Source organism: Bombus vosnesenskii, unplaced genomic scaffold, assembly GCF_011952255.1.
Source record: "Bombus vosnesenskii isolate JDL3184/JDL3185 unplaced genomic scaffold, Bvos_JDL3184-5_v1.1 scf7180000013299, whole genome shotgun sequence".
Classification (NCBI taxonomy): Eukaryota; Metazoa; Arthropoda; class Insecta; order Hymenoptera; family Apidae; genus Bombus; species Bombus vosnesenskii.
This window is the reverse complement of record NW_022882949.1, coordinates 1,792,481-1,803,512: the sequence shown is the minus strand read 5'-3', so window position 1 is coordinate 1,803,512 and position 11,032 is coordinate 1,792,481. Positions and strand designations below refer to the sequence as shown.

The following is an 11,032-nucleotide window of genomic DNA, read 5'->3' as shown; positions in this document are numbered from 1 at the left end:
TATTTATTAAATTCAGACATAAATAAATTTATTCAGAATAAAGAGCCCATGCACGAGACATTTTGAATAAATAATTGAATAGAGTAAATAAATAATGGAATACCTTTAAACAGAAATTAGAATATTCATTCTTTTTATAGCACTTTATTTGCAATATATATATATTCTTATTTATAATTTATAGCCTTATAATTACCGTCAAAAATCGCATAAATTAACTTATTCCTATCAAATGACGAATTTATACCCATTCAATTACTCACTCGTACACGTGTCTGCACTCTACAATATATCAAAGGTGATTGCGTTCTAAGGAAACAATGAATTTCACTTTGATGGACTTCTTACTAAGAAATTATACAAACTGCACTATGACTCAGCGTGCAAACTTTTTGTAGCGTAAAATGGACAATACTATAAAAAATATGACTCAATAAATTAATACATAATTTATACATATAAATAAACGAGAAAAATTATATTTTATCATCTCTACTATTGAATACTATTTACCTCGCTATTTGCTAGTGAAAAATGACATACACTAGTTGATTTTATTACTTAATATGTTTCTGCGAACTACCAGTGTCATGCTTCATCAAACAAGTAGATCGTTGCTCGCATGATAATTTATAATATACAATTATCTACTCCAGTAATACACAAGCCTAATGCAGTCACTTGCACTAAGGAAAATCCATTGAATGTGATTGTTTCTTATGATATGAAGACGTAATGAATAATGCATACGACTAGGGGGTGTCCTGCTAATTACACATTAGCAAACTAATTTACCGTGTACATTTTACACACGTTTTCATTATCCCACTTTGTTTTCAATTCTATTGACGTCAAATCTCGGTGGTCTATTCGAACACCGATATTGAACATGCTGGAACGACTCCACAAAAAAATTCATGATCGAACATGAAGCACATTCCTCAGTTACATAATTGATTGTGTAACGGCGAGAAGCCATCGACGGTAATACAGGTAATATCTCTATTCGAAGAGGATATTTAAAAACTAAACAAATAAATTTGGTTTTACCGGTTCGTCAATTATAAAAATTTATTCCATTGCATAAACTTGTTTAATACAATCTTGGTTAAATTCGTGGTTAGATATGCGTGCTTAATATCTTGTATTATATTGTAAATCCATTATTTTATATCATATTTGAAGAAGAAGGGAGAAAATGTGCACAAATATACATAAGTACTACGTAGTTTTCGAATAAATATATCTTCCTTCATTTGAGCTAATTAACATGTATATAATAAACATGCATTTATAAATTCAATACTCGTACTCTACAATATATGTAGAAGCGGATTTTAGGGATTTTAATGAATACATTATACTTGTTGAAAAATCATCAAACACTGTCTATAAAGTAATAATAAATTGGAATATATATAAATAATGGAAAATATTTTATTAAACAAACAATCTACGTACTGACTTCAAACTAAACTAAGCTTTCAAATATGCTATTTTAATAAAATTAGTTCCAATATCATAATTTGATAACAATGTGTTATACAACTAATAAAATTTTACTTCCTTTTTTTTTTAGTACTTCTGATTCATTAAAGCGTCGTAAAATTTTTTTAGGTATTTGTAACGAAAAGTCATTAATCACTGTCTCTCAAATAATAATAATAAATTAATACATACACAATAGAAGTTCATCTAACTGGACTCCATTCATTTAAACAAAATTTTAGTTAATGTTAACTAAATTTTGTATAACTGAAATTTCGCTATTTGAATTCGCTTGCTTAAACGCAAGCTTCTATTGTATGAACCAAAAATAGTAAATAATGGAAAACATAATGTAAGCTCTTATTTTATGAATTCCAGTTATATAAAATATAAACTCTTCGTTCCCGGACAAATTCAGATACATGGAATTCTGTTGTAAATAATAGAAAATAATTTTCAAATACGTACCAGCAAACAAATGATCCATGTAGTTACTTAAAACTGAACTGCTTTTTAATTAAATATCTGATTCTGTATTTGTTTCAATAAAATTCATGTATTCAACATTACAATTTAATAATAACGTATTACATACATAATAAAATTTTACTTTAAATAAATACTACATATAAATGTATTTTAAATATACATACATTCTGAATTTCTACTGCTGCACTTTTCTTTTTATATCGAGTTCAACAAACTTCTGACTCTCGGACATTAAAGAGTCGTCAATTTTTTTAGCAACTTTCTCCAATTGTACATACCTTATGAACTAGAATGTTTTGCAAAGTAACAAAAAGCGAATCGACGAGGATGGGATTCGAACCCACGCGTGCAGAGCACATTGGATTAGCAGTCCAACGCCTTAACCACTCGGCCACCTCGTCCGATGTGAACCCGTGTTTTAGCAAATATATTTCGACGTCATCTGTTCCTAAAATAAATCTAGCATGTATTATATTATATAATTTATATATCATACCGTTATCCTTGTTCCTGGCATCATCCAAATATTCTTAACTCCAGATGGCAGTCATTAATATTCATCAACAGCATTTGTACGATTCCATCATTCCGATTTAATGAACAAGAATATTCGAGGCAAACGAGTAGACTAGCACCACCAACATTACACGAATCTAGAACACAATTTGTTAATTACGCAATGAATGCAATTTATCTGATAGAAATTGAAGTCCTTCAGTTGTTATTTAATTTATATCCATATTTAGTAAGTATCTGTTTCGTACATTTTTATAACCATTGATATATCGTATTTTAAATATGACAATTATAAATAATCTGTACATCTATTATAATAATTTAAGCTATCAATATAATCTGTCAATTACGTAATGAACACAATCTATCTGATAAAATTTGCAATCTCCGTATTATATCAACCAGTAATACATGTATTGGCCTCTCACACTTTTGTAAACATAAACGTATCATATTTTAAATATAGCAATTATAAATAATATATTCAATTTAGAATAATAATAACATTTAGCTTAATACCGGTGTGATTAAATTGTTACAACAATGTTGGTGTTTTAAGTAAACTGCAGCAGCACCTAGGTTACCAGAGGACTAATTAGAAGAAAAATTAATTCTTGCAACATCAATGTAAAATTTAGACATGATTCTTTGTAGCAAAGATTACAATAGAAGAATAGGAACTGAAAGGAATCGTTACAATTTTATTCAAAGTTATTCGATTATCCGAATAGTGTGTATCGTGATTCGTTCGGATAACGAAGATTCTACTGCATTAAAATACACGCAAAGTATAAAGAGCAAATTGCCTATAGTTCTCGATCTCAGAAACACGGGTATAGCACCAAAGCTGGATTATATAACTTAATCAGCAATTCAGAGAAGGTGGAAAGAAAGGAAAACATAGTGGGGCGTGTGGAAAATGCTTCTGGAATAACGGAGGTGGGCATTAACGTGTTTTATAAGAATTTATAAGGAATGCAAATAATTGTCAACTTGAAACAATGCACGTTCGATCATAGATAACGAAGAGTCACGTGCATTGAATTTATCTGTTCACATCACCATTCGAAAGTATATGGACAGTTATCTCTGATAAAATCTAATGTAGTTTGATTTTACACTTTATTGAACAGCTGTAGAGCATTATAACACAAAATATATTCATAAATGTTAATATTCAGTAGTAAAATTGGCGTTATAGAGCAATTTTATCATTTAAGGAGCTTCTTATTGAAGGAATTCGTGTACCAAGCTATAGATAAGATAGAAAACATTTTTCAAATTGATAGATAGAATATCGTGATTAGTTCAAGCAACGGTATTTAAAAGTATTTAAAAGTATTTAATTTTAATATACCATTGATAAGATTTTATATTTCGTATAATATACACCACGGCTTATAAGTATCCGGGCATTTTTGCCAATTTGTAATAACACTAGGTACCTATATAAATTTTATCGAAATGTTCAAATCGATGATGAATTATAAATTAAAAGCAACATTTACTATCTCTTCCCGAAATAATCAGGCTATAAATATAAATTAACTATACAATAAACATGGTAATAATATACATACGTCTGTACTTATCTGTACTTATTATACATATACATTACTATTTATATACGTTTCCTATTTAAATATCACTGTTTATATTAATATTGGATATTTTATAATTAAAAAATTGGAGGATAGACAAATAATCGTTAAGTAATAATTCTATAAGATTTAACAATAGTTTTATTACTCGGTATTGCCTGTAAAAACACGAATTTAATCGAGTGATAATATACTATTATGCACAGCTATGATTGTTATATAATTATTGCCGTTCATCCTATTTTATACCTAAACTAACTTATCTTCTTAGAAATAAGGAAATGTTCGGATATTTTTTAATGTTAGTATGTACGTATCTGTCGATTCTACAAGAAGATATATAGATAGATAAATTGTCATTAATTGACATATTTTTGCAAACATTCATATATTATTAATATAAATTGACCAATCGTATCGTCCACAAATTTCTGAACGAGGTTCGGGCGAAAAATTAAGTAGTCTTTAAATCACATGATTATCTCTCAAGTCAACGCACTTCATTTCCATGAACTTCAAGTTTTAGCGAAACGGTTTCTAACCAATCTTCGAATAATATTATTCGTGTCCTTACAAGAATCGTTAAGTTTAACTGTTCTTCTAAAACTGACATATCGACGTATTTAGCACATTAAACAACGTTACAATCGTCTTTCACGCATTTCACATAGTTCCTTTATTACGTGAAACGAGTAAGTACTATTTCATATATTCATAAGAAAAGCAAACGACTAATGAAAACGACACATTATATTATTATTCAAGATACATTACCGTGATTCGAGCAAGTATTAGTTAACTAAATGGAAAACGACAAAAGTAACCGTAACTTAAAGGAAATGTATGCTGACGTTGTAATCTTGACGTCCTCGGTGGTAGCAAATTAAAATTGCAGGAACTGGTAATTGTAATGAAATCTACGCAACCCGAATAAACTGCACTGCGCATTCATTATACATAAGCAGTTAAATTATTCAGTATTACACTTGAATGCGCTTTTGAAGTTACTCTTTTCCACAATTAAACACTTCCATTTTTATTTCTTTTCCTTATTGCAGAGACTGATAAACAAAAAGTAATTAATAATATAAATATGTTATTAAGCCAGTTTAATATTTAATTATATTCACATTGTTATCGAAAATGAAAGAAAAGGAGTTTTGTTATTATTTTATTGATTCTTTACAATATATATAAGTATATACAAGTAAGATAATATGAGGATTATTTTTCAAACTTAATTTGAAATATCCTTTAAAATTTCATCTGTCCATTTTACTTTATTTTAATCAAATTAAAATTTAATCACTTAGAAACCAAACTTAATAACCGAAAAATGTGAATTTTTCATTATTCAGATAATTTGAAGGCAATCATATAATTGAATAATATATAATAATATATTTAAGTATAATATACATAATAATATATATAATACGTATTATTATAATATATATAGTTTGGTATTATAAAAATAATATCATCGGCGACGTCTGGTCATTCATTTTAAAATCAGTCATGTTATATTACGTAATTTATCAAGGGCAATCCACGACTATTAAAATAGGGTTACCGATAATGACAGAACTTACACGAACAATCGGTCAAACAATTTCGTTTATCAACGAATTAATTGGTTTCCAATAAAAATTTTTTATTGCAAACACTCAATAATGTCCGTGCTTTTAGCTCTTTAAAAAAACCGATTACGATAAAGTACTAACTACGAACATAAGGTTAACGTATGGAATGTCCGTTACGACAAAATTTATAGTCACTTGAAACATAGACAGTACGGTAAAAAATAGATTATCTCTCGAAATTTACCAACATTTCAGAGGATGCAATTATCGAAGATGATAATTGCATATAAATAATTGAAGGTACGCGCGCGCGTGTGTGTATATATATAATAATAGAAGAATGATACGCAGGTAAACCATTCTGCGAACTTTTCTATTGTTTCGTTGAAGAAACTCTTTCTGGGATTTCAAAACGTAACGTGGTTTACCGATTGCCTTAACTTTAGGGTAATTCCAATGTACAGGAAGAAAGGAATTCTATTTTTGCATCGTGGACATACCACAAATGACGTAAAAATGAATTACCGATATTGTAACATATTCTTTTTTCCTCTATTACAGTAAATCCCATTCTAGATCGAAGGTCCATCAAGAACTACACGTTTCAATGGAACAAAGTTCTTCTCTATAGGAAAAACGTGCCAGGCACAATAAAGCCGGATGTTAACTCCCAGGGAACCGAATCTAATGCAACTGGTAAATCGTAAATGACGTTTCTTTTTTTCCCATTCCGTTCGATTCGATTTGCAACGTGCTTTGAACGACGATATTATTTACTGGCTTGATTACGCTAACAATAGGTATGAATTCACATGAATTCCATTTGTGGCAAATATGCGCCACTACGTCTGCTTGTGATGTAAGAGAACGGAAACAAAATGCAAGATAGCAAGCAGACACGTAGAAAAGATCTCTCGAACTCATAAAGAAGGCAATTGAGCTTATCCTTAATGATCCACGCGACTACTGATCGTGTTATGTAACGTTATAACTGGTAGACAGTAATTAATATTATCACGGTAAGAGAATTTTTTAGAAGATCACACTTTCATTAGCGGTAGATTTTAATAACAAAAGACCATAACAGTTTCTGTATGTCATGCTTTGTCGTCTTTATTCATATCTCTAAATGTTTACGAATTCCTACCAAGTTAAAGTTAGTGTTCTTTATTTTTTCTTTTTTTTTTATTATCCTTTCTCAAAGCTCTTTAAATTTCATTCGTTAGAAGAATATAGTTTATAATACTATATATAATCTTCGTGAATAATATTTATTAATTATTAAGAACAACAGATACAATAAGTAATGGATTGCATAATGTATTATATATCTAATACATTGGGAAATATTGCTCAATAACTGTTGGTAATTCAGAACGTATAAGTAGCATCCAAATTATTGATTGCATCATAAAGATCGAGTGAGCAATTTGAATTGAATGATACAATAAATCGATATAATGTAATGTTAAAAAACATAGAAGAGAAATATAACTATTTGCGAAAGTTAAGTTTTCAAGCAATTTTACTTAAGTCTTTCATTCAATCAATTAAAATATCTGTCATATTTATATAGTATTGAAATGTTTCCTTTTATTTTCTTAATCTTTTGCTGTAGTGATAGAAATGATATACCTATTTAAAATAATTGATTCATATAAAAATATACATATTTGTAAGGTGCGAATAATACACTACTATATTTTCTTAAACAATATCTATATTCATCTTTCATTAGCTTGAGGAGACTCTTTTTTTCTGAAGAAACAGATTGTTGACATAAAAAGCGCTTCTATCGTGTAGTTCAGGAACTGTGTAGTACGGGATTTAGTATACAAACCTAATTCATAATAGTCTTTTATGTATCTTCTAGATACCTAGAACTTTAAATGCAACTTATTAATAGATTGGTAACTTTATTAGAAAATGAATGATCCATGTCAATAGTATGCCAATATATCTTTCTACATGAAAGGAATATTCATATTTCTCAATACTTATATAATTATTAAGATTTAGAAGTTAATATTTACAACAATAGAGTTGATAAATTTTAATAGAATTCATACAAAGAACAAAAATAAATTTGTTAAATTTTCTATCTTTTTCTGTATTTGGCTGTCTATAACATATTAAATCTACAATATACTTTAATAGATATAGCAATACAAAGTTAACTACATTATGCGCTAATGACGCTCGAGAACACATCTCCAAATACAATCTATTTACAAGTAATGTGAATCTTGTTTAGGAAATTCGAACGTCATATTTTCAGCCCGCTGATTAAGAGATGTCATCATCCGATTGCATTTCTAATTTGTTTCTTATTCTTTGTTGCAATAACGATTTTAAAATCGTTAGAACGATCTAATAATCTTGTTTAACCTTAACAAGCAGAGATTGGATGATTGATATCAATTTCAAATTAAAGAGATTCGTAACATGTGTATACACATAGAAACTACAAATTCCGACAATAATATCTTTTTTACGATTTGCACCTATTTTTGGTAATAGTTAAATTTAAATTTGTTAAATTGATATATGCTAATATTTATATTTAAAAATTGCCATATTTTAAGATTCCAACATTATAAAGTTACTATAAAAAATATTTAAACCTGTTTTTAATAAAACTGAAATCATAAAAAGCTTAAATTGTATTACTAATTATATTGGAAAAAATATGTTCCAAGATCTTCACAATGTAAATTCATTATAAAAATAAAATAAAATTTGAACAGCTGAAATTCCATTGCCAAACAAAGATTTGTTTTAGTATTATACGACAGAGCATTAACATAACTGGAAATTTTATCACTAAACGTATTTTATAACCTAGATCAAAGAAAAGTCTTATCATATGGAACAAAAGTCTATTCGTTTTTATCCCTTCCTAAACACTTTCACCTAAATTGTTTAAACATCATATAATTCCCAGATCACGCGTGTCGACAAATGTTAAACTATTAATTCAAAATGACTATTCAACAAAGAGAGAAAAGCAGAAAAAGTTGTACGAAACAAATACCTGAAGCGAGTCGAACAGGTTTCATTACGTTGGAGTTCGTACCACATGTTACGTTAGAGAAACGAATATACTCACCGAAGGCTTTTTGTAAGGAAAGTGTTCAGTCGAGTCGAGTTATTTACATTTTTTAACAAGATATTGGTGGGTTTCCGGGGATTTACGCCGGCCATCTCTTTCCTCATTTTCATCGCGTTTCAACGCACGGTACCGTGTAGCGTGTAGTACAGTGACCAACGTGTAGCGTGGACTGACTCAGAAGCACGTGACGATGTTTTAGGAGAGATGGGTATTAATGCGCAGACGCATCAGCGCACCGCGCAAAGGCGAATTCTCGGCTGTCAAGTTTCAGCTCAGGTGAGCGTTCCCCTCAGAGACACACGGTTTACAACGTTCGAACGTTTATAAAGATTTCTGTTCGATTCGCATCGAACCACATCGACCAATTCAGCGAAAACATATCAGTGTTACTTTCTCGATCAAACGGTAACCTAAATTTTTCACGGAACGCGCAGCTCTTTTACCTATTTACTTCTGTTAATAATCTGAAACGAATTCTTCGAGCGTTTCTTATACGGTGACGATCGCACGTGGTGAAAATTTCTCGCTGAATTTCTCGCGATCGTAGCGTTCAGTTTTTGCGTGGAAGCTGTAAAACTGTGCACGGAAACACATTTGACGCGACGCCAGTGAACTCTTCGCGAGTATTCTCGGAAAAGAAGAGAAAAAAGAAACAGAACGATCGTGGCGTTCGCAGGGAAAACAACACGCCAGTGGACACGCTACTGGTCATGATGGCTTTAGGAATTACAATTACCGTGCTTCACTGTTGGCTGTGATGTGACATTGATACAAGGTATTTATGTATGCGAGATTAGCATGGTGTTTCTATTTTCAATCGATGATATCGTGTACGACCATAGGATCGAAAACTACGAGAAAGTAGAATGGGTTAATGTTAAATGAAGTTTATAATAGCTTGTAGGATGGCTTCGAACGGATATCAACGGATTTTAGAACGTGTAATAAAATTAAGAAACAAAGAATCGTTAGTGCACGAGACTCTGAAATATCAATTCTAATGGAAATTGTTTTTAATTTTTTTACAGAAAAGACTATTTACTTTATTTATTATATATTCTTATACTGCGAATTTTTATGAACTTACGTGAAATTTAATAATACAAAAATGTACAAAATGCATACATATATGTAATATACGAAAATATATGAAACGTTCAGAAAAGGGTATACGTTATGACAATTTTTAATACTACTTATGTTCTATTTCGTTAGTTATGTCTATAAAAATATAAATTTGCATAAAAATTCGTAATCTAGATATTTTATATCACAAATGGTATATAACGATGATATCATAATATAAAATATCTCCATGAAAATAAAAATGAATAGCAAGCAATGAAAGCAAAAGAATTATAAGAATAAAAATAAAAAGTATAATAGAAATAACAAATAACAGACATGATAAATAATGCAAGGAAGAAATATAACAAATTTTTTTAACGTTTTAGCTCCTTAAATAATTTATATTATATATATTTACCACAATATATCCAATAATATATAATAAATAAATCTAGTATAAATCTGGTGTATATAAATATATAAGTTTACTAATATATGAAAATGATTAATTTAAGTTTAAACAGATTTTGAACGAACGTAGAAGGAAAAGATTATAAAAGGCATGTGTCTCTTCTTTGAGGTAAATTACATATTCTGAAAGTTTAGACAGAATTGAATTAATTATCGTGGTAATAATTCCATGAGAACTATTTTACTTGCTATCTATAGAATTATATTATATGCTTGTGTAATATCCATATTGAACGTGTTGATTTTTATACCAATTATTACTATAACTTACATAAGTCATTTCTTATAAATTATATATTATAATTCACGCAAATTGATATTGAAATAAGCAAAAATGTAATATTGTTTCGTGTAATAAGGAACAAATAGCAAAATAATGCGTAAAAATTATATGAACTGGATGTTATTAAAATACACAAATAAAACAAATTGCATATTGTTTTACCGAAGTACAGGTAATACATTATAATAATAGGTATACTACTTGAAATTACTTCACAAGATAAAACACGCAAATAACAATTTCCATGAATTAAAAATACCACAAATGTCTCAGTTCCTTCACATTCTTACAGATAATAACTAAATACATATGGAACTAATCCTTGAAATTTCATTCGTAAACACAATGTTTAAAAACAGTATTTAGCAATACAAATTTATTAAAATAGATCAAAAATGTAACTAAGGTATCATGCATCTAA

The 11,032-nt window shown here is 29.1% G+C and overlaps 1 protein-coding gene, 1 long non-coding RNA gene and 1 other non-coding gene across 4 annotated transcripts in view; 1 reads left to right on the top strand and 2 right to left on the bottom strand.

Moving 5' to 3' along the window:
• Positions 1-2,223: 2,223 nt before the first annotated feature.
• On the bottom strand, positions 2,224-8,966 carry LOC117233774. The gene is made up of 2 exons (XR_004493397.1): positions 8,787-8,966; positions 2,224-2,630 (listed from the first exon to the last, which is right to left on the bottom strand). It is a non-coding gene; the product is annotated as an uncharacterized LOC117233774 (long non-coding RNA).
• Trnas-gcu lies at positions 2,297-2,378 on the bottom strand. Its single transcript has one exon. It is a non-coding gene; the product is annotated as a tRNA-Ser (tRNA).
• LOC117233771 (sodium-independent sulfate anion transporter-like) overlaps positions 8,952-11,032 on the top strand; it is a 37,209-nt gene continuing 35,128 nt past the window's right edge. Inside the window, exon 1 of one of the 2 annotated variants that reach the window (XM_033494335.1) lies at positions 8,952-9,065. The gene's annotated coding sequence lies outside the window, so the exon portion shown is untranslated. The other variant, XM_033494333.1, reaches the window with a different exon arrangement.